The following is a 27,986-nucleotide window of genomic DNA, read 5'->3' as shown; positions in this document are numbered from 1 at the left end:
AAAAAGAATAAAATAATGCCTTTTGCAGCAACATGGATGGACCTGGAGATCATCATTCTAAGTGAAGTAAGCCAGAAAGAAAAAGAAAAATGCCGTATATCACTTATATGTGGATCTTGAAAAAAGGACACAAATGAACTTTTCTACAAAACAGAAACAGGCTCACAGACGTAGAGAACAAACTTACAGTTACCAGGGATTAAAGGGAGTAGGAAGGAATAAACTGGGAATTCAAAAATTGCACCTCTTTGGGAATGATGGAAATGTTAGCTGTCTTGATTGTGATGGTGGTTTCATGGGTGTATCCATCTATCAAAATTCATCAAATTGTACATCTGAAATATGTGTAGTTTACTGTACAGGAACCATTTCACAATAAAGGTGTTAAAAATTACATAACATACAGAAGAACAAAGATAACACTGATAACAGACTTCTATTTGGAAAAAGATGCAAGCCAGAAGACAGTGAAGAAACTGAAACTAGAACTCAATACCAAGCAAAAATATCTTTCAAAAAGGTAGTCCAATTAAAGATTTTTTTCAGACACACAAAAACTGACAAAATTCAGTATCCAAAGGCCTGCACTATAATAAATGTTAAACGAGGTCCTGCAGGCAGAAGAAACATGATACAGGTAGAAATCTGGACCAATACAAAGAAAAGCACTAGAAGTGGTAAATATGTGGGTAACTATAAAACATCTCTTTTTATTTTTAAAATCTCTTTTTGAGTTTTAAAGGAAATATAATAATTTACTGTGGAGTTTACAACATATGTAGATATAAAACGTAGAACACCCAGAGCAACAAGGCTGGGGGGAGAATGGAGGTAGACTGTTGTGAGGCTCTTACAGTAAATGTGAAGTGGTACACTACCACTTGAAAGTATCAGGCAAAATACTTTTACTTGAAAAGTTAAAATGTTATATTATAAACACTAAGGCAACTACCAAAAAAGAAAAGTGAGGAAATATAGTTAATAAGCCAAGAAAGGAAATAAAATGGAATCACAAAAAATACTCAATCTAAAAGAAGGCAGGAAAAGAATAAAGTGAGAACAAGTACAATCAGATCAAAAAGCAAACAAATAGCAAGATAATAGATTGAAATCCAGTTATACCAATAATCACATAAAATATAAATGTTCTAAATATATATTCAATTAACACAAGGACTATCAAACTGGATAAAATAGCAGGACCCAACTATACACTGTTTAATATTTGTGACAGCCCAAAACTGGAAACCACCTCAAATGTCCACTGACAGATGAAGGATAAACAAATCATAATATGTCCATACAATGGACTACTACTCAGCAATGAAAAGGAGCAAACTATTGATTCACGCAATAAATGAATCTCACAATAATTATGCTGAAAGCATACTGAATGATTCCATTCATATGAAAGTCAAGAAAATGCTAAATAATCTATAGACAACAGATTAGTGGTCACCAACCAGAGGTAGGGGAGGTATTATGAGGCATGAGGAATTTGGGAGAGTTACAGATATATTTATTGTCTTGACTATACTAATGGTTTCAGAGATGCGTACATATATCAGAAGCCATCAAACTACATTTTAAACATGTACAACCTAGTATATTTCAATCATACTTCAATAAAGCTATACAAAATTTTAATGTAAACAACATTAAAGTCACTCTTCTGCTTAAACTTCTCCCTGTCTCACTGAGAGTAGAAGTCCATGTTCTTAAATCCAGCCTATGAGCTTTACATGCTCTTGATCTCCATCCCCTCTTTCCCTCTTACTCACTCTACCAGCCACATGGGCCTCCTCACTTTTCTGAGAACACACTGAGTGTGCCCATTGCCTCAGGGCCTTTAAAAAGGATACTTCCTTTGCCTGTCTCCCTCATGGCTTGCTTCCTCATCTCCTTCAGGTCTTTGCTCATGTACAATCTTCACAATGGATTTTCCCCTAATCATTCTATTTAAACTGGTAACCCCCTCCCTCCCAAACATACTCACCCTCTTTTCCCAATATATTTTCCTCTACAATACTTGCCACTATCTAACATACTATGTATTCTGCACATGTCTTCTGTTATCTCTCCTCCCATTAGGCTCTTAAGCTCTATGAGGTCAGGGGCTTGTGCATGCTTTATTTAGTGGTGTTTTCCTCAGTGCCTAGGACTCTGCCTGGCACATGGCAAGCTCTCAATAAATATCTGTTAAATCAAAGAATGGATGAGTATAACTTATTACAAAGATTTAATATAATAAAAGAGACTATTTGTACACCTGGCACTGTAAGTTATATCAAGCCATTATGTCTAAACTCCTTGTCTATGAAAATGAAGATCTCTTGAAACTGCAGGGACAGATAATTGATCTAATTTCATTTGCCATGATCTTATTTAAAATTTAAATTAAATCCAAATCACTAAAGATCATATTTCTAGGCCACATGCCTTTTTATGAAGGTACATATAATCTCACTTGGCAAATATGCAACAGCTGCCAGGGGAAAAAAAGGTCAGACATCCTGGTACAGTTGCCATGACTCAGCTAATATCCAAAACAAGGAACTGGCTAATTTTTCCATTTCAACAGGCAATGGCCATTTCCTCAGGATCTAGAAGATAAAGAGCATGTCTTCATTCTTTTATCCCAGAAGATGAAAGTACTGGATGTTTACAGAGTCAGCCACACTAATTCTCAGCTCATGGAAGGTAACCTGGAAACCCCCTAAGCTGATGCTCTGCTGCCTATTCCAAGGACTGGGTTACACCAGACTGCTGCCCTCTACAATGATAGTCACTTGGTCACTCAGAGCAAAGCCTGACATTTCATCTTCCCACCATGGTCATCTTGGTGGATAGTGGGAGCAAAGACTAAGGCACTCTATGCAGTCTCTGTGATATGGAGAATTGTGGCCATATTTGGAGAGTTCCCAGACTTCAAAAATGCCTCCTAGAGTACCAGTAGGTACTCTAATCTGAGCCTCTGCTCTGCTGGAGATGCCATCAATTTATTTAGGAAGTCCATTTCCCAGTCTGAAGGAATATAGATTATGGCATAGAATGCATGGTTGCACACTATTTAGGGTCTCCAACCTCCAACCTCCCAATCTGGGAAATCCAGGTGCTCCTAGGAATTTAAGCACTCAGTAATTAACCGGCTAGCACTTGGCTACTTCCTTTCAGAATTTAGAATGAGGAAAAGACCACTTCTGTTTCATTAAGAGTGACCAATAAAATAGAGAAGACTCTGGGGTCATTTAAGGTCAAGAACTTCCAGACATGACTTTAGAGTAACAACCAGGATGACATCTCTGTAGAGACTGAGAAGCTAGAGTGGGATAATGCATGTTCTCTCAGTCAATAAAGGGTGCTGCTTGGAGATAAATCCATTATTTATCTCTTGCCTGGTTATTTCAACAGCCTCCTAACTAGTCTCTCTGGTTTACTTCTGTCTTCTATTCCCAGTCTGTTCTCAACACAAGCTGTCACAGTGATCTTTTTAAAGCATAAATCAGATGATTTTACTCATCTGCCCAAAACCTTCCGAAGGCTACTAATTTCATACAGGTACCAAACTACCAGGACTATTGCACTACTTGGAATGCCCTTCCCTTTGCTGTATAATAGCAAATATCCCTTACCTCCTCTAATGTCCCCTTCCAAATTTCCCTATGTAACACTGTGACCTGCTCCAACTTAATCCCCCTTACTCTATCTTTTTTTGGGGATGGCAGTTCTCCTTGGATTAATGAAGTATTTTTTAACCCCTACTTCATTGGTTTGGAAATTATACACTGTTTTATTTTCTTTTGTAAAAAACAGTAGTTATTATTATTAAACTTTTAACAAGCACTCTTGTCTTAACAAAGAGCAAGGTTAGCTAGCATCTCAACCTATCTGCTGAACATAATTAAAAGATCTTAAGTCCAATTTCCCCACCACTTCCAATTTACATGTTATTTGGTCCAGTCGTTCAGGTCTACCTTGCTTTTATATTGCCAAATTAGTAATTATTATTGTTTCATACAATAATTGCTTGCTTAGATTTACCCTTATTTTCCAGTTTCTTTGCTCAGCATTTCGTCTTGGATCTCACACCTTTCCTCTTTCTTCTTAGCAAATATTTCAGTGAGAATCTGATATTGGTAAACCTTCTTAATTTTATTGTTTGTCTGAAAATGGCTTTATATTTTCTCAGTTACTTCCAATGACAATCACACAGGTATGGAATTCTACAACCTCTTGTTGAGAGTAACTTTTTCTCAGTACCTTAAAGATACTTTGTCTTATGGCTCCTGTTACTGCTGTTGAGAAGCTTCCTTTTAAGATTATTGCAGCTAATTTTTCTTTTCTCTCTGGTTGTTGCTTTTTTTTTTAACATAACTAATTTTAAGATATAATTCACATACCAGAGAAATTAACTTTTTAACTTATACAATTCAATGGTTTTTAGTACACTCACAAGGCTGTGCAACCAACACAACTAATTCCAGAACATTTTCATTACCCACAAAAGAACCCCTGTATCCATAGGTAATCACTCTCCATCCCCATATTTCCTATTCCCTCTTCCCAGGCAACCACCAAAGAATTTTATCTCTATGGAATTACTTATTTCTGAATATTTCATAGAAATGGAATCACACATTATGTGTCCTTGATTCTGGTTTCTTTCACTTAGCATGTTTTCAAGATTCATCCATGTTGCAGTATTTATTAGTACTTCATTGCTTTCTATGGCTGAATAATGTGACTATACAACATTTTGTTTATCCATTCATAAATTGATTCGGCAGGTGAGTTGTTACACACTCCTTAGTGGATTCTGACTTCCATGACCACCGTCCTATCCATTCACAAATTGATGAACATTTTGGTTGTTTCTACTTTTCAGCTATTTAAAATGATGTTACTAAGAACATTGGCATATTTGTGTGTACATTATGTTTTCAATTTTCTTAGGTAAACTTCCTTACCGAATTCATTTATTACAGATCTTTCAGCTTTTGTGGATTCTTCAGAGTTCTCTAGCTCCTTTCAAGATCTCTGTTTTTATGGTTTTGCAATTCTACTGCAATGTATCTAGATGGAGATTTACTTCTACCTATTGTGCTCCATGACGGTATTTTGTTTATTTCTAATCAATTCTGGAAGGTCTCAGTCATCTCTATGAATATGACCTTTCCCCCATTTCTTTGTACTCTGTTGGACCTTCTTATTATATCCTCCGTATTTCTTAGCTCTCATTCATATTTTACATCGTTCTATGTCTGTGTTGCACTTTAGACAAGATTTTACTAACGTCGTCCACAGCTCTACTATATAATCTGAATACTAAGTTTTCAAAGTCAATGTTGCAATGTATTTAATTCCTTTAATTCTAATTGGCATTTTTTCCCAAATATGCCTGATCTTTCTTTCTTAAATGTCTTTTGTCCTCTCATTTTTGTTTCATTCTTTTATATTTTTATTTATCTTAAATATACTTTTTTTTAGTCTTGATTCATAATGCTACTTTCTAAAGTTCTTAGGGGTCTAATTTTACTGTTTCTTTTTTCTACTCATTTTCACTTGTGGTGGATCTGTTTCCTTGTATGGTCTATAATTATGAACTGGAAACTCACTTTTAATGTGGCTTTATGGGAATCTTGCACTACCTGATTTGAGGGTGTGTCTTCAACAAAAATTCTGAGTTTGTTTCTGGCAGATTTGTCAGGGTTATTGACAGCCTAGAATCAGCTCCTAGAACACACATAGAGCATAGGCTCCAAATTCAGCTGAATGAAGGCCTATAGTTTAAAATTCTCAAGGAGATATTTTTCTTTATTATTAAGAGCCTATTTAAAACCCAGATGAGACTTCAGAACTTCATTTTACCTCTCTGTGCCAGTGGGTAAACTGTTTTCCAAGTCCATTCCTACAGTGAGTAAAGTTCTCCGAGGGTCCTAATTATATGTGGGATCTCAATTCTACCCTAACCTAAGGTTATCCCTACCTAAAACAAGCCAAGGCCTCATCTTCTTCCCCCTAAAGGATATGCAGACTAATATACCTCCTCTCTGGCCTCCTTTCTTGGGAGTTCCAAAACTGGTTTCCACTGTTCAGCTGTTGGTTTCTCTCTTAAGATCCCTTGGGATTTTCCTCCCACTCTACTGAATTTACCTATGCATTTAAGACAAAAATCATAATAGCTAGTTTTATTAAGTGCTAACTGGGCACTGTTTAAAGCATTGCATGTACTATCTCACACCCTTTGAAGTAGGTACTATTATAATCTGCTTTGTACAGGGAGCCTGAAACACACAGAGGCTAAGTAGTTTTCCTTAAGTTAGAATAAGGTACCAACACTTTTTGAAAGTCTAATGTAACTTACATTCTCTTTGCCCTGGGACTTTCTTAATGTGGCGCTCCATCCTAAAGATGATTTAGAAGGCACATTTAGAAAAACAAGGGCATTATGCATAATCTAACTAACTTCAGGGAAAGAAAATGCGTGGGCAGATAGGATATGAAGAACCACCCTAGGTAAGGATCTACGGTGCAGCATGGTGACTGTGGTTAGTGATACTATATTATATACTTCAAAGTTGCTGTGAGAGTTGAGCTTTAATGTTCTCACCAACAATGATAAAACGGTAACTGTGTGAGGTGAAGTATGTACTAACTAACCTTATTGTGGTAAACATTTCACAATATGTATGTGTATCAAATGATCACATTGTACACCTTAAACTTACACAATGTTATATGTAAATTATGCCTCAGTAAAGCTGGAAAAAAAGAAAGGAAAAAAAAAAACTTCTTTAGGGACTGGAGTAGAACTTTGACACAGCCACAAATACTAGGGAGGAGATCTGTTATCGTAGAGGCTCAGCAAAGACTATGCTCTCACCAAATTCCTTAGTCATGGCAATCTTAGCTACCATCCTTACACCGACTCTAAATCAAGGTACAGCAAAAAACTCTTGATCAGGTAAAGAGGTACAGATTATCTCTATGCTGGCCAATCCTGGATCTTCATTGTGTTATAGAAGAAAAGACCACCAACAATGCAAAGGAAACACGATTCAGCTTCTAGCAGATTATAACAGCCAGGCCTGAAAGTCTCAGCAACATAGTCCTGCAACAATATCAACTTAGAGTGAAAAGAAATAAACTTACCTCTAGAGCTCAAATGCCAATGTACAAGGTACCACATGGATTTAATAGGCACAGAATGCTTGGAATGAATCAACAGTTTTAAAATAAAAAACAAAAGGAGAGGGGGTAACTGGCTAAATGTAAGCCAGTACAATCTCCTCCCCTGGAATCATGTGACATAGTGGGAAGTTTCCCTAACAGGGCAGCAGCACCATGCCCCCATTCCTGTTCTCAAGATAAAGAAAGTCAGATAATTCTGTCATTGGTGACTGTAGCTGATGTTCACAGAGCTCTAACTGAATGAATCTGGCAGAGAAATTTAAAAGCCCTAGAGGGGACACTGCTTAAGAATTTGTGTATTCTAAGCACATCTATATTTCCAGTACCCAGGATAGTGGCTGATAACACAGTTATTATTATTTGGATAACTAATGAATGGGAGAGAGTGGTCCTGTAATGCATTCTTAAAGCAGTGCATTTCTTGATAATCAAAGGAAAGTGGTCAGTGAGACTAAAGATTTTTTTTTTGAATGGAGTGCACCTCCACTGCAGAGGCTTTCCACCAACAGGAGCCTCGGTAAAACAAAGCAGTCTAATGCTGTCTCTGATTACATACTGTTGGGTGGTTGTGGTATATTTGGTTTGTCTTTACTAGCTCCCATAGCTTCTGGATTTCTTTGGAAGTTCCAAATGATAAGCCCACTGCCAGGCTACATTTCCAGACCAGTTTCTTTGACAATTAGTGGTTAAAGGGAAATACAGAATATCTTGTAATTACTCCATAATGTTTGTCCAACATCCAGATTAAATCCTGCATTAGTAACAACCCTTCTTTTCTGTCTTCCTCCTCAGTAAACAGCCCAGCTGCCTGGCCTGTCCAAATTTCCATAATAGAGAAGATTAGAACATAATTCCATTTCTATGACATAGCCATGGATACAGAGTCTACTTTTAGGACCAAGCTCCCACTTCCAGCAGTCAAACCACTATATCCCAGTCATTTTTAATGACAGTTAATTGCAAGGTCCTATACCAGGCACTGGAAGGACTAAAAAATGTGCAAAATATAATCAATCTTGGCCTTCAGAGGTCCACAGCTGAAGAAACTTAGTTATGTGAGGGAAGAGAACTCAGGCAACAGGTGCCTTTTAAGAATCTGGGTGGCTATGCTCCACCGAAATGAAGGATTTGACTAAGAGAAGGGCAGAAGATCTGGGAAACTTATTAGAATCCACAGTGGACAGAGGTCAGAGGTATTGGTAATATCATAATGACAACTATGCAAGAGGACTAAAGAATAATCAGTTTAGGCTGGAGCAGAAGATGACAGAGTTCTAGAGTAATCCAGTGCGGTGGGCGTGTGTGTGTGCACAGATGTGGATGATTAGATCATTTAATGCAACGTTACTGAGAAGCATTTTGCAGCTCTGATAAAAATTCTGGAGATGAATAAATTAATTCTACATAGAATATAAAGCAAAGTAAAAGTGAGATAATTATTACCCTCAAGAAAACAAAAGGTTGTAAAAACAAACATAATGACAGCATACAATGATTCAATTAGAAATAAGTTATGAAGTCACAACTGACAATGAAATAGATAAAATAATTTTAAATGGTTACTTTTGAGAAGCAAGAATCAAGGATCGTAAGAGTGGGGTAAAGGATATCTAGCTTTCTTTTATAAGCCTTAAAGAATTACTTGACTTTTGAAATTATGTCCATATATACAAAATAAAATTATATTTGAAATGTGAGTAGCTTACAGCTATGTAAAGTGAATAGAAAGGGGATGGCTGGGATAGAACATTTACCCAGGTAGAAGACATTTGTAGAAAGCAGTAACTAACAGTAGTAATTATACTGCATTTTAATTGGTACAATCATGGTTCAATTCTAAGCAGTAGTGGTATGTCTAAAGAAAACTAGCAAATGATCATGTCACACCTCTGCTCAAAATCCTCTGATAACTATGAGAGCCAAATAAATATCTAAACTAGTCACCAGCATGCCATTCAAGACCCTTCATGATACAGCTCCCTGTCCATTTGTCCTACCCATCATCACCTCCCCACAAATCCACCTTCCATCCACTTTACACCCCAATACTAAACAAACCCACACGATTATGTCTTCACTCGCTTGCACATGCTATTGTTTCTGCTTAAATACCCTTGCCTCAAATGTCTACCTGGCAAAAATATGTTAATTCTTCTCTACTCAGGAGTTTTCTTCTCTTCTAAAGCCTCGTGTTCTCCAGGGCAGAATTAAAGATTGGTTTCCATACACTGGCACTGAATTTTGTATAACTTTCCATTATAGAATTTATTATACATCTCCACAAGACTCCCACCACAAGTCAGCTAGCTCTACAGGAGAAAACTAACACACTCTCAAGGAACAAGTAATCTTTGTCTTAATGTAAAGTTGTGATAGAAAACAAAAATTTGGAAAGCTAAGTTACTTTATGACATTCATATAACTTTGATTAAAAGCCAGATAACAACAGCCTTAAAATTATAGGTCCATTTCCTTTATAAGCATACATGATTTAATTCTGTAAAATTTTAGCAAGTTTAAAAAAAAATCATGATCAAGTTGGTCTGCAAACCCCTAAGGGGCCCAGAGACCCTTTTTAGAAGGACTGCCATATCAAAACTATTTTCACAGAAAATGAAAGGAATGATTTGCCTTTTTCACTACGTGACATTTGCAGTGATGTTACAATAGCAACAGTGGGTAAAACTTCTGGCACCTCACCACAAATGGAACCAAAATGTTCTATTAGTCAATTATATGTTTCACCATCACTCATTTGCAGTTAAAAAAAAAATTCTAGACTGACTCAGAATGTACTTGTCAAAGGAATAAAAATTAGTAGTTTTATTAAATCTTGACTATCTTCTAAATACTCTGACAAAATACATATGTGTAAAACACTACTTAGTACTGAATTATCAAAGTACGATTGTCTTAAAGAAGACATGGGTGCTGTTGGTTGAGTCGTGAGCCATGTTTTACATGAACATCATTTTACAGTTATTCAGACTTTCTTGAAATGAACAAAACAAGTCTATCACTTTAAGGAAAACAACTGACTGTATTTGTTACCAATAAGAAAATTCGACCTTTTAAAAAATCAGAATTTTGAAAAACTTATATCATGAATTTGACAGCTTCCCAATATTTAGACTTTTCTGATGAGAGTGATGGTGATGTTAATGTTAGCAAATATGATTTTTTCATATCGAAATATATCAAGATTTGGAAAGAAAAAAGAGAGAAAGGTATTTGATAAAGTTTAATAGGATATAAAGGAAAACTCAAGAAAATAGAAAACAGAAGACATATTCTTAATTTTAAAGATCTTTACTCAAAATTTAAAGGAAAATTATTATAGTCAAGGGAGCAACTTTAAATATATTCCCTTTAAAGTCAAGAAAAAACATAAAGGCATCTGATCTCATTGCTACTCCTGAACTTAATATCAGAATCTCTGAAAATACAAATAAAACTCAAAAAGCTGAGGATAGGATGGAAAGATATAAAATTGTTAGTACTTGCATATGTTAGTAATAACGTCATAGAAAACAAATTATTGTTTACAATAATAACCAAAACACTTTTAAAAATCTAATGCTAAGAAAGTCAGCCAATATAATCAATAATGGGAAGAAGAACTTTCACAGGTTAAAATTTAAGTAATAAAAATCTGAAAAAGACTTGCAAATACAGAACATTTTATATTATCAAAAATATAAATAACATTAAAAAATAAAAATTAATGAATCAAAACTGGGAGTAATGAAACAAGAACAGATGGATACGGAAAAACTTAATTAGATGTTTCATAAATTAAAATTGTACATGATCAATGGATGAAGAATACACACATACACACACACACACACACACACACACACACACATAGAAGAATATTATTCAGCCATTAAAAAAATGAAATTTTGCCATTTGTGAAAATATGGATGGACCTTGAGGGCATTATGCTAAGTGAAATAAGTCAGACATAAAAAGATAAATACCACACAATATCACTTATATATGGAATCTAAAACAAACAAACAAATATATCTGTGCTTATGGATATAGAGAACAGACTGGTGGTTGCCTGAGGCAAGGGGTAGGGAGGAGGGGTGGGCAAAATGGACAAAGGGAGTCAAAAGGTATGAATCTCCAGTTATAAAACAAGTAAGTCATGGGGATTTAACATACAGCATGATGACTAGTTAATAAATACTTTACTGGCTATTTGAAAGTAGTTAGGAGAGGGAGTGGATTTTGAAAGTTCTCATTACAAGAAAAAAATTACAACCATGAATAGTGACAAATGTTAACTGGACTTAATGGGGTTGATCATTTTGTAATATATACAAATACTGAATCATTAAACTGTACACTTGAAACTAATACAATGTTCTGTCAATTATACCTCAATTAGATGAGGTAAATTTTAACATAACCAAAAAGAGAACTAGGGAAAGACAGTTAGAGACACAATGAATGGATGGCTACATGAACTTCTTTCCTGGACTCTGTTTAGGACCATAGAATAGAAGTCTAAAGACAGACTTTCAGCTCAAGAGGAAAAAACTGAAATATAATGAGCTTCACTATGAACCGCAGACACTTCTTAACTGTCTAGTCCACTGTCCTGGTCTTTCTTCTTTACAAACTTCTTACAAACATTTAGACTAGGAAGGATATACCTCTTTCAAAAATAATAATTAGTAATCCAGAAGGAACCAGCAAAAAATCTATACAAAGATACTATAAAAATTAACATCCAGAATATATAAATAACTCCTACAACTCAACAACAAAAAAATAAACAACACCAGATATTTAAATAAGCAAAGGACTCCAACAGACATTTTTCTGAAGAAGATACACAAACGGCCAAAAAGCACATGAAATGCTGCCCCACATCACTAATCATTAGGGAAATTAAAATCAAAACCACCTAAGATACCACTTCACACTCATTAGGATGGCTATTATAAACAACAACTACAAATGTAGAAAAGAACAAATGCTGGTTAGGATGTGGAGAAACTGGAACACTTACACATTGCTAGTGGGAATGTACTATGGTGTAGGTGTTGTAGAAAATAGTAACGGTGGGTCCTCAAAAAAATTAAACAAAAAATTACTGTACTATCTAGAAGCTCCACTTCTGGGCACATACTCAAAAGAACTGAAAGCAGTGACTGGATTATATACCTACACCATGTTCACATCAGCATTATTCACAACAGTCAAAAGGTGGAAGTTACCCAAGTGTCCAACAGATGAATGGATAAACAAAATGTGGTGTATATACATAATGGAATATTATTCAGCCTAAAAAAGGAAGGGAATTCTGACACATGTTGGAACATGGATGAACTTTAAAGACATTATGCTAAGTGAAATAAGCCAATCACAAAAGAACAAATGTTTTATGATTCTACTTGTATTAAGTGCCTGAAGTAGTCAAATTCATAGACAAAGAAAACAGAATGGTGGTTGCCAGGGGCTGGGAGAGGAAGGAATGGTGAATAGTGTTTAATGGGTACAGAGTTTAAGGTTGGAAAGATGAAAACATTCTAAAAATGGATAGATGCCCAGGGGGGTGGAGGGTGGGAAGGGATAGACTGGGATTTCAAAATTGTAGAATAGATAAACAAGATTACACTGTATAGCACAGGGAAATATACACAAAATGTTATGATAACTCAGAGAGAAAAAAATGTGACAATGAGTGTGTATATGTCCATGAATGACTAAAAAATTGTGCTGAACACTGGAATTTGACACAACATTGTAAAATGATTATAAATCAATAAAAAATGTTAAAAAAAAAAGACTTAAAGCCTAAAAAAAAAAAATCTCATACATATAATAAAGCATGTTATTTTGAAAAAAAAAATAAAAAAATAAAAATGGATGGATGGGGTGATGGTTGCACAATAATGTGAATGTACTTAATGCCACAAAACTGTATACTTAAAAATAGTTAAAATGGCAAATCTTATGTTCTGTATATGTAACCACAATTAAAAATGAAAAAAAATTTTTAAGCCATTAAGAAAGAGATAAGAAAAATAGAAGAAAAGGGAAAGAAAATGCAAAAGGATAAACCAATAAACAAATTTGGCAAAATCACAGGATACATGAATACATTAAAAACCAGTTGTATTGCTATATAATAGCAACAAACAATCTGAAAATGAAATAAGAAATAAGTCTACTCACAATGGCATTAGAAAGAGGAACAAATTTAACAAAAGAAGTGTAATATTTGTACACTGAAAATTACAAAATACTGCTGAGAGAAATTAGAGTTAAATAAATAGAGATATTCCACGTTCATCAATTAGAAGACTCAGTGTTGTTCAGGTGACAATGCTCTCCCAAAATGATCTATAAATTCAAAGCAATCATTATCAAAATTCCAGTGGGCTTTTTGTAGAAATTGACAAACTTGATCTTCAAATTTATGTGGAAACACAAAGCAACCAAAATGGACAAAACAATTTTGAAACAGAAGAATAAAACTGAAGGAATTACACTACCTGATTTCAAAACGGACTATAAAGTGGTATTATTTAAGACAGTGTGGACTTAACACAAGGATAGGCATACAAATTAATGGAACAGAAGTGAGAGTACAGAAATAAACCGTTAACACTTATGGTCAACTGATTCGAACAAAGGTGCCAAGATAATAAGGATAAGACAGCCTTTTAAAAATTATGCTGGAACAAATGGATAGCCACATCCAAAAAGAAGAAAACCTTTACCTTTACCTCATACCATACACAAAAATTAACTCAGATCAAAGATGTAAATTTAAGAACAAAAAGACCCATAAAACTTCTAGAGGAAAATAGAAGAAATTCTTTATATCCTTGGGTTAGACAAATAGTTCTTAGATACCATACCAAAAGCATGATTCATAAAAGAAAAAATTTAAAACTTTTGTACTTCAAAAGACTCCATCCAAGAAAATGGAAATACAAAGCACAGACTAGGAGAAACTATTGGCAAATCATGTATCTGATAAAGGACCTGTATCTAGAATACATAAAGAACTCAAAACTCAACCAGCAGACAAAGGAATCAAAAATTTTAATGAACAAAATAGTTGAATAGACAGTCCACCAAAAAATATACAAATGACTGATAATAACATGATAAAATGCTCAGATCATTGGTTACTAGGGAAATGCAAATTAAAAAGCACAATGAGCTACTATTACATACCCACTAGCATGGCTATAATCAAGAAGAAAGAATACCTACTGTTGGTGAAGATGTAGAAAAATGATCCCTCAAAAACTGCTGTTGGGTATATAAAATGATACAACTTAAAAAAAATAAGTATAAACTAATCATATAACACAATTCCATTCCCAGGACTTACCCAAGAGAAATAAAAACATTTGTCCACACAATGACATGCATGCAAATGTTCATTGCAACATTTACTCTTAATAGTCCCAAACTGGAAACAATCCAAATGTCCATCAACTGAAGAATGGACTAACAAAATGTGGCATATCCATACAATGGAACATTATTAAGCAATAAAAAGGAATGAACTACTGATGCACGCTACAAAATGGATGAATTACCTCAAAAACATGCTAAATACAAGAAGCCAGAAACAAAAAAAACTACAAAGAGTATGATTCCATTTATATGAAATGTTCAGAAACAGCAACTTTATACAACCAAAATCAGATCAGCAGTTGCCTAAGGCTGGGGAAAAGCCTAAGATTAACTGCAAATGGGCATGAGGAAACTTCTTGGATTATGGAAATATTCTAAATTTAGATTCTGGTGGTGACAGCATAATCTTATAAATTTAGTAAAAAACCACTGGATAACTTACAATTAGTGAATTTTATAGTATGTAAATTATCTCTGTAGATTTACTTTTAAAGAACTATGCAGGCACCTTAGGCTGCGTCTGATGTAGCTAGTGGACCCAAGAATCCTCCCTCCTCCCATTCCTTTCTGAATAATTCAGTCCAGAAGCCATTAGATGATGATAATGGTTGAGGCTGGGGGGAAGGCGCCTGGCATGGGATGTCACAGACTGATGAGAGTAAAAAGGTTGTCTGCTTGCAGAGAACAGTGGTATCAGTTTGACACGGGGTGGTGGAGACCTAGCAAGGTAAGGGCATATATGCAGGCGGTCAGTGATTGTAAAGGGAGATCGGTTACACACAGTAAAAAATTATTAAATAAATATATTGAGGGCAATGAGAATCAGTTTTCTCACTACCAAAGAAAGAAGTTACAACTATGGAAATGGAAAAAACTAGAATAAAGTAGAATTGGAAGTAGAGATGTCAGTGTTAGCTTATAGTTTTCAATATATAGAGATCAAGGAATTTTAAAAGATAAATGCATGTTACATGCTTACATTCTCTGGGAACAGTGAACCCAAATATCAGCAACCATGCCTACCATATGGTGGCTTTTAAATATCATTCTCCACTAAAAGGAATCATGTTCCTTAAACAAATGACTAACTTGAGGGCTAGGGCAGGGAGGGCCAAAATAAGCCAGTCAGAATCATCTTACTGGGCCAGAAAGAGGAAGTTCTAAAAGAACGATATAGACATGTCAAAAAGACAAGCCAGAATGAAGAGACTCCCCTTGACCTAATATAGTACAATCCAAGTATCAAAAAGCACGGTGTAATAATTCAGCCAAGGAACATAAATGGATACTAAAAACAGTGGGTTAAAATTTAATGAGGAATGGGGTAGTTACATAATTTCAATAATCTTCCTATAAAATATTTATTAATCACAAAGGGAAAAAGAGCAATCTTACAGGAGAGAAACCTAGCAGACACACCTTAATTAATAGATCAAAGTTAACTTCACAGTAATGAGACAAAACAAAAGCTTGTTATCACCTGATAAAACTCAGTGAGAAGAACACACTATCCTTTTTGAAGAATAGTAATGCTCTGCCAAAGATGCTGAAGGGATCAGAATATGCCATCCCAAATATGCTACTTTGGTAAAAGGATTATTTTAAGTCAAAGATAACCGAGAATCAACAAGTGCAGAAAGAGTTCTCTGCCTTCTCCCTAACTGCCTAAAATCCAGCAAATTTCCTTTTAAGGAAGGCGTCCCTCTGTATCAGGGAGAAAAGAGCTATGATATATTTCTGTAAACAGACCTTACTGAAATAACCCTTATCTTCCATTAGTTCCCCACAATTTATCATCCTTCCCCACAATTTATCAATTTAAGTCCAACCCTCTTTCCTTCGTTAAAAGGGCATATAGGCTTCTAAGGTTAACCACTTCTTTCAGTTTCTTTTCAGTGAACTCCCTTGAGTGTAAATACTAATAAAAATTTTATGCCTGTCTCTCACCTTCTTCACAGTCCCACTGTGCAGGTGCTATTGCTGCTCTTGTCAATATTTTCAGAAATGTTATTTTCTTTTAAGTGAAATTTTTAGCCTGCACATTGATGTCATGTGTTCCCTTTGTCTTTCAGACTCCAAGGCCCTCTCCCTTACGCCAAGAAGCCTTGGAGACTTTATTCTGGCTCTTTGGACTCTGTATACTTTAAATAATTTAACTACCCTTAATTACTTAGAGGGAAAAAAAGCTTTATGATTTTCATAACTTATTGTTGATTTTAATGGGTTGTTAATTTCAGTCCTGTAGCTTTGTTTTGTTTAGACAGGGCTGGGCAAGGAAAAAGAAAATAAAGACAACCATATTTAGCAGTGCAAAAAAGAAATTATATGCATTTTCACCTGTTGATCTGTCTTTTGTTGCAGGTCCCTGATCACCAAATTAAGATGAAAGAGGAAAAGTTTTTCCTCTCTAGCAATGCATAACCCAAATCCAATCCTGAGGAAATATCAGACAATCCTAAATTGAGGGACATTCTATCAAATAACTGCCCTGTAATTTTCAAAAGTGTCAAAGTTATAAAAGTTGAGAAAGACTAAAGAAATGTTCCAAATTTGGGGACAAAAAGAAACAATAAAATTATAACACAAGATCCTAGATTAAATACTTCCATTAAAAAACAGACATTACTAGGACATTTGGTAAAATACGAATTGAGTCTGTAAATTAGATGACAGTATTTATCAACACTAATTTCCTAATTTTAATGGCTGTATTGTAATTATGAAAATGTCTCTATAGGAAGCACATGCTAAAGTATTCTAGGGTGATGGGATTTGTCAGGAACTGTTTCTCAACTGGGTTAGGGCAAGGGTTGGCAACCTCTTTCCGTAAAGGGCCAGATAATAATAAATATTTTAGTCTTTGATGGCCATATGTTATCTCTGTCACATAGTCCTTTTTTTAAAAAAACATCCCTTCAGAAAGGTAAAATCCATTCTCAGCTTGTGGATTACACAAACACAAGTGGCAAACTACATTTGTTCCATGGGCTCTAGTTTGCTAACCACTGGTTTCAAGGGGTAGGGGACTCTTTGAACTATCCTTGCAGTTTTGAAATCAGTTTTTTAAAATATTTCTGCTAAAGTCTAGAGCAATTGCCTGAAAAGTTCCAAGAATGGCTGTAATGGAGGTGAATAAGGCTGAAAGCTTTCTGGATAAAAAAGCATTCTCTCTTCCCCAAAGGAAAGAGACCTTGTAATAACCAACCAGCCTTTTTGTCTAGTATAACATCTTTCTCTCCATTCCCTTCTGCCTATAAAAGTCTCATTTTGTACAGATCCTCAAAGTTCACTTTCCATATAAATTTTAGAATTATTTTTTATATTTCTGTGAAAAATGTCCTGGGTAATTTGACAGGGCTCTCATTAAATCTGTAGATTGCTTTGGGTAGTATGGCCATTTTAACAATATTAATTCTTCGAATCCAAGACCATGGGATATCTTTTCATTTCTTTAAATCATCTTTCATTTCCTTTATCAATGTTTTATAGTTCTCAGCATATAAGTCTTTCACCTCCAGTGGTCAGGTTAATTCTTAAGTACTTTATATATTTTGATGTGATTTTAAAAGGGATTGTTTCTTTACTTTCCATTTTCAATATTTATTGTTAGTGTAAAGAAATGCAACAGGTTTCTGTAGGTTAACCTTGTAATCTGTTACCTTGCTGAATTTATTAATCAGCTCTAGTAGTTTTTGTGTGAAGTCCTTAAGGTTTTCAATCTATAGAATCATGTCTTCTGCATATAGTGACAATTTTACTTCTTCCCTTCCAATTTGGATCTCTTTTACTTCATTTTCTTGTCTGATTGCTATGGCTAAGACTTCCAATACTATGTTGAATAGCAGTTGTGAGAGTGTGCATCTTTGTCTTATTCTAGATTTTAGTGGAAAGGCTTTCAACTTTTCACCATTGACTATTATGCTGGCTGTGGGTTTGTCATAAATAGCTTTTATTATGTTGAGATATATTCCCTCTATACCTACTTTGGTAAGAGTTTTTATCATGAATGGATGCTGAATTTTATCAAATGCTTGAGATGATCATGTGGTTTTTGTCCTTTCTTTTGTTGACGTGGTGTATCGCATTGATTGATTTGCGATGTTGAACCACCCTTGTGACCCTGGAATGAATCTGACTTGATCATAGTGTATGACCTTTTTATGTGTTATTGGATTTGGTTTGACAATCTTTTGTTGAGAATTTTTGCATCTATATTCATGAAAGATATTGGTCTTTAATTTTCTTTTTTTGGTAGTGTCTTTGTCTGGTTTTGGTATCAGGGTGATGGTGGCTTCATAGAATGAGTGTGGGAGTATTGGTATAAGTTCTTTGTATGTTTGGTAGAATTCCCCAGTGAAGCCATCTAGTCCTGGACTTTTCTTTGTAGGGAGTTTTTTTAAATTACAGGTTCTGTTTCACTTCCAGTAATTTGTCTGTTCAAATTATCTATTTCTTCTTGATTCAGTTTTGGTAGACTGTATGTTTCTAGAAATTCGTCTGTTTCTTCTAGGTTGTCCACCTTGTTGTTGGCATATAATTATTCATAGTAGTCTCTTATTTTTTTTAATTTCTGTGATATCAGTTATAATTTCTCCTCTTTCATTCCTTATTTTATTTGTGTCTTCTCACTTTTCTTCTTGATGAGCCTAGCCAGAGGTTTGTCAATTCTATTTACTCTTTCAAAAAAACAGCTCTTGGTTTGATTGATATTTTCTATTGTTTTTTAAATCTCTATTTTATTTATTTCCTCCCTAATCTTTATTATTTCTTTCCTTCTGCTGACTTTAGGTTTTATTTGTTCTTCTTTTTCTAGTTCTTTTAAGTGGTAAGTTAGGTTGTTTATTTGAGATTTTTCTTGTTTTTTGAGGAAAGCCTATATCACTATAAACTTCCCTCTTAGGACTGCTTTTGTTGCATCCCATAGATTTTCGGTGATTGTGTTTTTATTATCACTTGTCTCAAGGGTTTTCTAAATTTCTCTTTTGATTTCATCATTGACCCATTGGCTGTTCAGTAGCATGTTGTTTAGTCTCCATGCAGTCACTTTTTTCTTGTTTCTCTTTCTGTGGTTGATTTCCAGTTTCATGCTGCTGTGGTCAGAAAAGATGCTTGAAATAATTTCTGTCCTCTTAACTTACTGAGGCTTGTTTTGTGTCCAAGTATGTGATCTATCCTAGAGAATGTTCCATGTGCACTTGAAAAGAATGTATATTCTGGGGTTTTTTGGATGTAATGTCCTGAATATCGAGTTCCTTTCTATCTGTCAGACTGGATTCTGCATGATTCATGAATAAGTCAAGAGATCTTTAAAAATTAAAAAAAAAAAAACAAAAAAAAGGGTGCATTCTTTCTCCACTACATGCTGGGGACTTTTCTACTGCCAACTTGGGCCTATTCTGTTCAGAGGGCCTAGTGTACAATTGAATGAAAAAAAAATGGAAGCATCCACATCAATTTCCTAGGAAAGGAAAATTAATTCCCTCCACATAAGAGTGGGAAATAAATTCTTGACCCTGAAGGAACATTTCAGTATAACTTTCTTTTTTAATGGAGGTACTAGGGATTGAACCCAGGACCTTGTGCATGCTAAGTACACACTCTAACACTGAACTATACCCTCCTCCCTTAGTATAACTTTTTTTAAGTTAGCTACTCTGAGACACCATTTCTCATGCAAGAGATTGGCAAAAATTCAAAAGTTTGACAATACATTCTGTTGGCAAGGTAGTGAACAAATATATATTCTCTTACACTGCTGGTGGAAATAAAATGATATAACCACTATAAAGGAAAATCTGACAACATGTAATAGAACTACATATGCATTTATTCTTTGACTCAGCATCCCCAATTCTAGTAATTTATCCTGAAGATACACCATGAAAATTAACTCTTCTATGCCAAGGATCATTGGAAATTATTTGTGTCTCTGATTCCTCCCCCTAGTGCGCTAGTTCCTCAACAGAAGGATTCTCTAAGTCCCAAATTTATCCTATCTACCAAGATCAGGAAAGGTACTGACCCTAGTCCCTGAGGCAATCAGGATCAGCACTGGCCCCTCCTATAGCATCGAGAGGCATGAAAGAGAAGCTGCTGCAAGAGCCACTCCCTCCAGTGGAACTTAACAAATAACATTTATCTTTTGCAGCTGCCTGGCTGCTGAGTTCCTGCTACCTGAATCAGTTTTCACCTCTCAAAGAGCACCTACAGAATAAGAGTCTATATGACAAGCTCCCTGTCCCAGAATGACTACTAAGGAGCCAAAAGAGGAAGCCTCAGCTGAGCATTCAGTCAGCAGCTACTAAAATGGCAAGCCCCCAGGGCCTTCACACAGACAAAAAAATCTCCTGTTGCATTACTCTGGGTAAACAATCTTCATTACAAAGCAGTATTTATGAAACACTGACCAAGGAACTGGTGACACAGGTGTCAGGTTGAAGACCCAGGAAAGAGTCTACATAAGTTGACTTAAGAGTAAGTGTGCCTAACTATATCTTAGGGTAACAAATAGATAACAAGGAGGAAATAGCTTTCATGGAAGTATTGTAGCTAATAAATGGAAAAGGAAAGAGAATATAACCTTTTTTGCAAACTCCTAATAAAATAACAGATCTACGTGATAATTATCAATGACCACTACTATCAAAACAAGGGAGAGACTTGACATTACCTGTCTCCTAACAGCTGTACACTGCACCAACTATTAAGTATTCTTCCCCAAGTCCTCAAATCAAACCAGAATCAGATCAAGACTCCAGTTTACAGAAAATATAGAGGTCATAAGAACATGTTAAATAACTTCTCAGGGATGCAATCAGCAAAATCCAGAATGTGGGAAAGTCTACAAGGACAAACAACTCAGTTTCTTAAACAAATGAAATGTAAGAGAAAAAAAGAGGAAGAAAAACCTAGATTAAAAGACTTAAAAGCAGAGTGACCAGACACTCCAGTTCGTTCGTGACAGGCCAGGTTTATGCCTGCTGTCCCAATATAACTGTTAATAGAATCTTTTTTCATTATTAAAAATTTCCTAGTTTAGATAATAAATTATATGGACACCCTACCTAAGAGATATATTAATCAAATGAACTGTATTGGCATCGTTTGGATATTGGTTCAAAAAATGAAATGTCATAAAACAGCTGAATGTTGACTGGATATTTGATGATATTGATAAACTATTATTGTCTTAGGTGTAATAATGGAATGCTTATTTTTTTTTTAAAGAGTCCTTACCTTCAGAGATACAAACTGAAATATTTACAGATGAAATGACATGGTCTGAGATTTGCTTTAAAATAATTGGGTGTAAGAGGAATAGGTGAGAAGCAGATGAGATACTATTGTCCATGAGTTGATAACATAGATACTGGGCAAGTAAGACTACTCTACTTTGGAATATTTTTGGTATTTTCCATAATACAACTTTTCAAAAGAAAAAATTTTCCAGTGAACAAAATTTTCCTACTTCTGAAAACAGAAATATCCTAGAAACCTTCAGCTTCCTGCTCTTAATTCAAAAGCAAGACTTTGACACCTTGCCAAATAGAACTATATGTTTATTCAGAGTCACTGAATCCAGGATCTGTGAATAATTCTCTGCCGATACAAAGTTTCCTGAGGTTAAGTCACAGCTAGCATTCTTCACTACTTTATTAAAAAGTAATAATTCCATTAAAAAAAAAAAAGTACCTTCCTTTACCTAACAAGAGAATCACATCCACATATACTCTCAAGTTATTCTTTCCCTTACAGAGGAAGGGGAGGAAAAATGAAACACCTTAAACTTGTGTTGATGGACTTTTCCCACTGCCAAAAATGGCCCCCCCAAAAGAATGTAATTCAGAATGTTTCTTGTTTTAGTCTATGTCTCAGTGTGCCCAAGAGGTCAGTTTATAGCAGCAACAGTTAGTGTGCCTGCGTGAGAGGGCAGGAGAGCACCCAGCTGTCACTGCCTTAACTTCACCAATATCAAAGCCTCCATGAGTGGTACACAATGGTAAGTGATACGCAGAGCTACCCATGGGAAAGCAAGAATCTGAGAGAACTAATGGAAGCTAAAGGAAAATTAATGGAAGCAAAATGAAGTGTGAGGATCAGCAAAATGTGGATATTCGAACAAAGACAGCAGCAAAATAAGTGCCATACCAGCCTGGGGAGTATTCTGAAGAATTTTACATGTATTGACTCATCTAATCCTTATAGCGACACTCGAAGTGCTATTAATGTTTAATGACATAGAAAACTGAGACAGAAAGAAGTGAAGTGATTTGCCTACAATAGGGTCAGGATAAGAACAAGTTCTGGAGATGTTCCACTTTTAGATTTACTTGGAAAAGCAGTTGTTTAAAAAAAGACAGATAAGAAAAGCAGGTGTTCGTAAAATGAAAATAGTGCTTTCTCTTTGGCAGGAAACAATCTTGACACTACCAAAAAGGGGTTTCAAAGGCTGCCCAGTTTTGGAGGAGGCCCAAAGGAACACCTGTCCTTTGCCATAAAAGTCTACAGAAAGCCTCTCACACATGTGATACAGGAGAGGCCAGAGGGCTGAATTAGTATTGGCTGCAAACTTCAATAATGAACTTCTTGTTGCTGAAGATATTCAATGAAAGGCTGAATAGTTTGTTTTTTTTTTTTAACTAGAGATTGTATGAAAAAAAATCCTAAGCAATAGGGAGTATGCTAGAGCTAGAACTCTTCCAATATAAAGATCACTCTAATGAGGATTTCTTGCTACATTTTATAGCCAATGCAGTTTTAGTCTTCAATTCAAAACTGAATCAAAACCTAAGCCATTCTATGTTCCAGAAAGTTGCCAACACCAAACTTCTATCCCCAGGAGTTCTAAAGCTGGACTGGTTATTTAGCCAAAGACAGACCTGCCTCCTCTCTCTAGGGACATCAACTACACCATAGACCATATCTAGTATTCCTTCAGATAGGGTTATGTCAACAATACCCATGTCTAGTGTCAATCAGCAGGCTGAAATCATATTATAAGAAGATGTACAAGTCGATCATAGATTTGAAGGTTAATTAATTCAACCCAAATCAAATCATACATATTATGCCTCTTAAGGTTGATCATACTCATCCAAGACACTTAAGAGATAGCTAGCATCAAGGCCTGTCTATAACAGACCCATCCTTTCTGTTCCTTTCCTTTCAAGGAACAGACAGAAATGTAGTATGCAGTTAAGGTGGGCATCATATTAAAAATCTGTCTTGACCTGTCCTTTAAATTACTATGGACAATAATTTATAAGGTTCTAAGAACATCACTAAGATGCAGTCAATAAAGATGGTTAAGATTCTGGGCAGGGCCAGTTCTAACTACAATCTCGAGCCCTTTTGGGCAACACAATCAAAAGCCTCCGTAGCTGTATTAATTTGCTAGGGCTGTCACGTCAAAGTACTACAGATTGGGTGGCTTAAGCAAAAGACATTCATTTCCTCCCAGTTCTCAAGACTACAAGGTATGAGCAGAGTTGGTTTCTTCTGAGGCCTCATTCCCTGGCTTGTAAATGGCTGTCTTCTCCCTCTGTGTCTGTGCCCTAATCCCCTCTTCTTATAAGGATACCAGTCATATTAGTGCCCACCCCAATGACCTTATTTAACCTTAGTTACCTCTGTAAATGATCAGTTTCCTCATCTGCAAAACGAGCATAACAACAATCCCTACCTCACAGAATCGGTGTGAGGACTGAATGATCTAAATGGTTAGAATGGTACCCAGGAGCTATTAAGTCCTCAGAATTTGTTTACTTATTAACTAAATACACAACAGCATGTTTCATCAGACATATTACAGTAGAGTTAGGGTTAAGACCAGATACTGGAGTAAGGTTCTTTGGGGCTGAATGCCAGTTTCTGTTGCTTATTAATAACTTCCTTCACCTCTCTGTACCATAGTGCCTTCATCGATAAAAGATTTACTTGAATTATCCACTTTGTCAATAAAATGGACTTGTACTATCATCTCATTGGATTATTTTGGCGATTAGAAAAGTGCTTAGTACACAGTAAATACTCAGCTGATATTACCTATTCTTATTCTTCAGTTGTTTCATTTCTCAACTTTTGACTAAACAAGATAAAACAATTAAAATAGAGTCTATCCTGATTCTACTATCTCTATCTAACATATGAATCAGTCAACCAATGATCTCATGAGGCAATTCTTCACTTCTGATGATAGAAGTATGAGTTCAAAATGTTAGAATATTGGATTTCTGCTTCCTGCCATGATGGGGAAATGTCCAACTGCTTTTGGATGTTGCATGGAAGGGAAATATACAAAGTAAGCCCTAAAATTGACCCAAAGTAAGTCCCAAGATTGCCCAGCCAACCACCTATAGAACATGCCTATGAAGCAACACAGGAAGCAGTTACCCAAAAAGAGCCCAGCAGTCTCCCTTAGTTGAGGAAGCAAAATTGAGAATTTGAGGGCTAAAGTGACTAGAATTTGGAAGGCAGAGTACCAGGAAAGAGAGAGCTACACAGAGAGCTCAGCAGGGGATTCTCTGGAGTTTTCAGTGCCTATCAGTGAAGTAGGAAAGAAAACTATCCAAGAAATGTGTAGGTAGTACACTCCTCAGAGCTCACATAGGGCCTGAAATAGATAATGTTCCCACCAGTGATGCATGGGCATTGAGTAGAGCGCTCACAAAGTACTGCCTCCATATTAAGGAAAAATTAGCCCAAATGCTGCTCTGGGCCCATCTAACAAAGCCTAATAGTAATCCTCAAAAGGATCAAACTATTTCCAGATAATTTAACTGTATCCCAGAACAAAATTCAAAAACGTTTAAAGAAATACAGAGGGGAGGGTATAACTCAGTGGCAGAGTGTATGCTTAGCATGCACAACATCCTGGGTTCAATCCCCAGTTTCTCCATTAAAAATAAGTAAATAAATAAATAAATAAGCAAGCCTAATTGGTCCCCCTCCCCCAAAAAAACTAAAGAAAAAAAAACCTAAAAAATTACAAACATAGTCAGCCAACAACAAGGTAAAATCATCTTGCTGTATCACTGAACTAGTACTCTGCATGGGAGAGATATAAGAGAAGAACAGAATGAAACACTTACATAGTGACCAGACATGTGAACAAGTATAGGGGGGAAAAATAAGAAATTAAAAAGCTGTCAAGCCTAAAGCTGTATAACATTGCTCCAGATTGTGTCTTAGACAATCTAAGTTAGACTATATCTTCTAACTATAACCAGAGTGATCCTTTTCATCTAAATCAGATCATGACATTCTTCTGCTCTAAACCCTTCAACAGCTTCTCATCTTACTCAACATAAAAATAAGAATCCTTATAAAGGCTTTAAAATCCTACTTCATCTGGCGCCCCACTACATCTCAGACCTCACTTCCCACCTCTCACCACCTAATTCATTCCCCACAAGCTTCACTGACTCTACCGCACAAAGAGCACACAAGCAAGCTCTTAGATCAGGCCTCTGGCATTGTTGCCTCTGCCTGAAACGCCCTTCCTTCAGACGTCTCTCTTCTGGCTCCGTGTTTTCCTTCAGGTCCTTGCTCATATGTCAACTTATCACTGAGGACCTCCCTGGCCATCTTATATGAAATGTCACATTCCCTATTCCCCTTATCCTACTATATTTTCTCAGTATCACTTATGTCCACCTGTTATATATTTACTCACTAACTTGTCTCCCTCCCAGAATTTAAGTTCCCTGAGGGCAGGGACTTTACCTTTTTACCACTCTGTTATCACTGTCCTTCACATCTAAAACAGTGCCCAGTATATAGTATGTACTCAAATAATGTTGAGCATAAGAAAAAGAGGATAGAAAGAAATAGGGAGACAGTTATTTTCAGCAACCTGAGCACATCACCTAACCTGTCTTGGAATCAAATTTTCCTGTTGTGTAAAACATGGGTTTGGGCTATTTAACCTTCAGAGAGCTCTAGCATTCTATCATGCTATGACTCTCCTATGGGGTGGCTGCAGGGCTGTCCAACGGTCAAGACGGCCGCACTGATATGCTATACTACTAACTACTGATATGCTATGCTACTTTCTCCCTATTCTGAATGTAGCAGAGATCTGTGAAATTCCTTCCACACAGGGCCATGACTTTCATTCAGTTTCTCCTCATTATTAAGGAGAAAGGCTTAGGTTTTACCTATTAGGCAAGAAGCAATCTCCATGGCCCATGTTCACATCACAGGTTTCCTTACCTCCACTGCAGTGAGCGGCTGGAACAGGGACTGCCAGGACTGCTATGGGCGTGTGTGTTCAGGAAAAAGGCAAGAGGAGAAGCAGCAAGAGCACATTCAGCACTAAATGGGGCTTTAGTGAAGGACGGGGTTGGAGTCGATGTGGGTGAAAGCATGTGCCGGTTTACTTCAGATCCTCGGCAAAAAGCAGAGATTCTGACAAAGTAGTACAGTAGGAAAAAAGAGTCAGTGATCATTTCTCAGTCAAAAAGAAACATATTCAAAGTGCGTTAGTTTATGCAAGAGGCTCAGAAAAATAAGTGGTCAAAAATCATTCTCAAATATCACACCCAGTACCAATGTTGGCATAAAAAGACCATTGAAATTAAACTTAATCCACAGAGTTAAAATAAAAAATTTAAGCTTTGGTTTTTCAGAGTATTTATATTGGCTTCTGGGAAACTATTGTAACTACAATAATTACAATTTACTACAACTCATCAATTAGCAAACAATAGGGAATACTTTGTGTTCAATGACTAAACTTTCCTAGAGAAATGTGTATGTCCATAAAAATAAAACATTCTTTTTTAAAATTGAAGTATAGTCGGTTCACAATGTCATGTTAATTTCTTGTGTACAGCATAGTGATTCAGTTATACATATATATATATATTCCTTTTCATATTCTTTTTCATTATAGGCTATTACAAGATACTGAATATAGCTCCCTGTGCTATATAGTAGGGCCTTGTTATTTATCTATTTTATATATAGTAGTTAATATCTGCAAATCCTGGACTCTCAATTTATCCCTTCATCCTCCCCTTCCCCCACCAGTAAGCATAAGTTTTTTTCTATGTCTGTGAGTCTGTTTCTAAAGAACAAAACATTCTTAATAGTTTATAAATTGTTAGCTTATATCAATAATAACATCAAGTTATTTAGCTAGCCTTTGCCTAATGAGTATACCAAATTAAATCACTTCCCTATTTACTATACATAAATTTTGCTTCTATTTTGTTTTCTAGGCTACTTTTTTCCCCTAAAAGCAATCCAACCATCTTAATGTGTTAAATCCAAAAGAAGACTATTAAGTAAGTAAGATCATTAGACTGAAAACAGTTGATGAATATGTATCTTCATTTTGTTGATCATTTACAGACATGTCACAGATGATGAAAATAACTGACAGATGCAGAGCATTT

The 27,986-nt window shown here is 35.7% G+C and overlaps 1 protein-coding gene and 1 long non-coding RNA gene across 2 annotated transcripts in view; both read right to left on the bottom strand.

The window, feature by feature from the left end:
• The window catches only part of MAST2 (microtubule associated serine/threonine kinase 2), a 174,934-nt gene that overhangs the window by 50,030 nt on the left and 96,918 nt on the right, over positions 1-27,986 (bottom strand).
• LOC116667980 lies at positions 1,461-26,031 on the bottom strand. The gene is made up of 3 exons (XR_004324992.1): positions 26,021-26,031; positions 9,270-9,272; positions 1,461-5,610 (listed from the first exon to the last, which is right to left on the bottom strand). It is a non-coding gene; the product is annotated as an uncharacterized LOC116667980 (long non-coding RNA).

The sequence above is a fragment of the Camelus ferus genome, chromosome 13 (assembly GCF_009834535.1).
Source record: "Camelus ferus isolate YT-003-E chromosome 13, BCGSAC_Cfer_1.0, whole genome shotgun sequence".
Classification (NCBI taxonomy): Eukaryota; Metazoa; Chordata; class Mammalia; order Artiodactyla; family Camelidae; genus Camelus; species Camelus ferus.
Note: the sequence above shows the minus strand (reverse complement) of the source record. Positions and strands in the feature narration are given on the sequence as shown.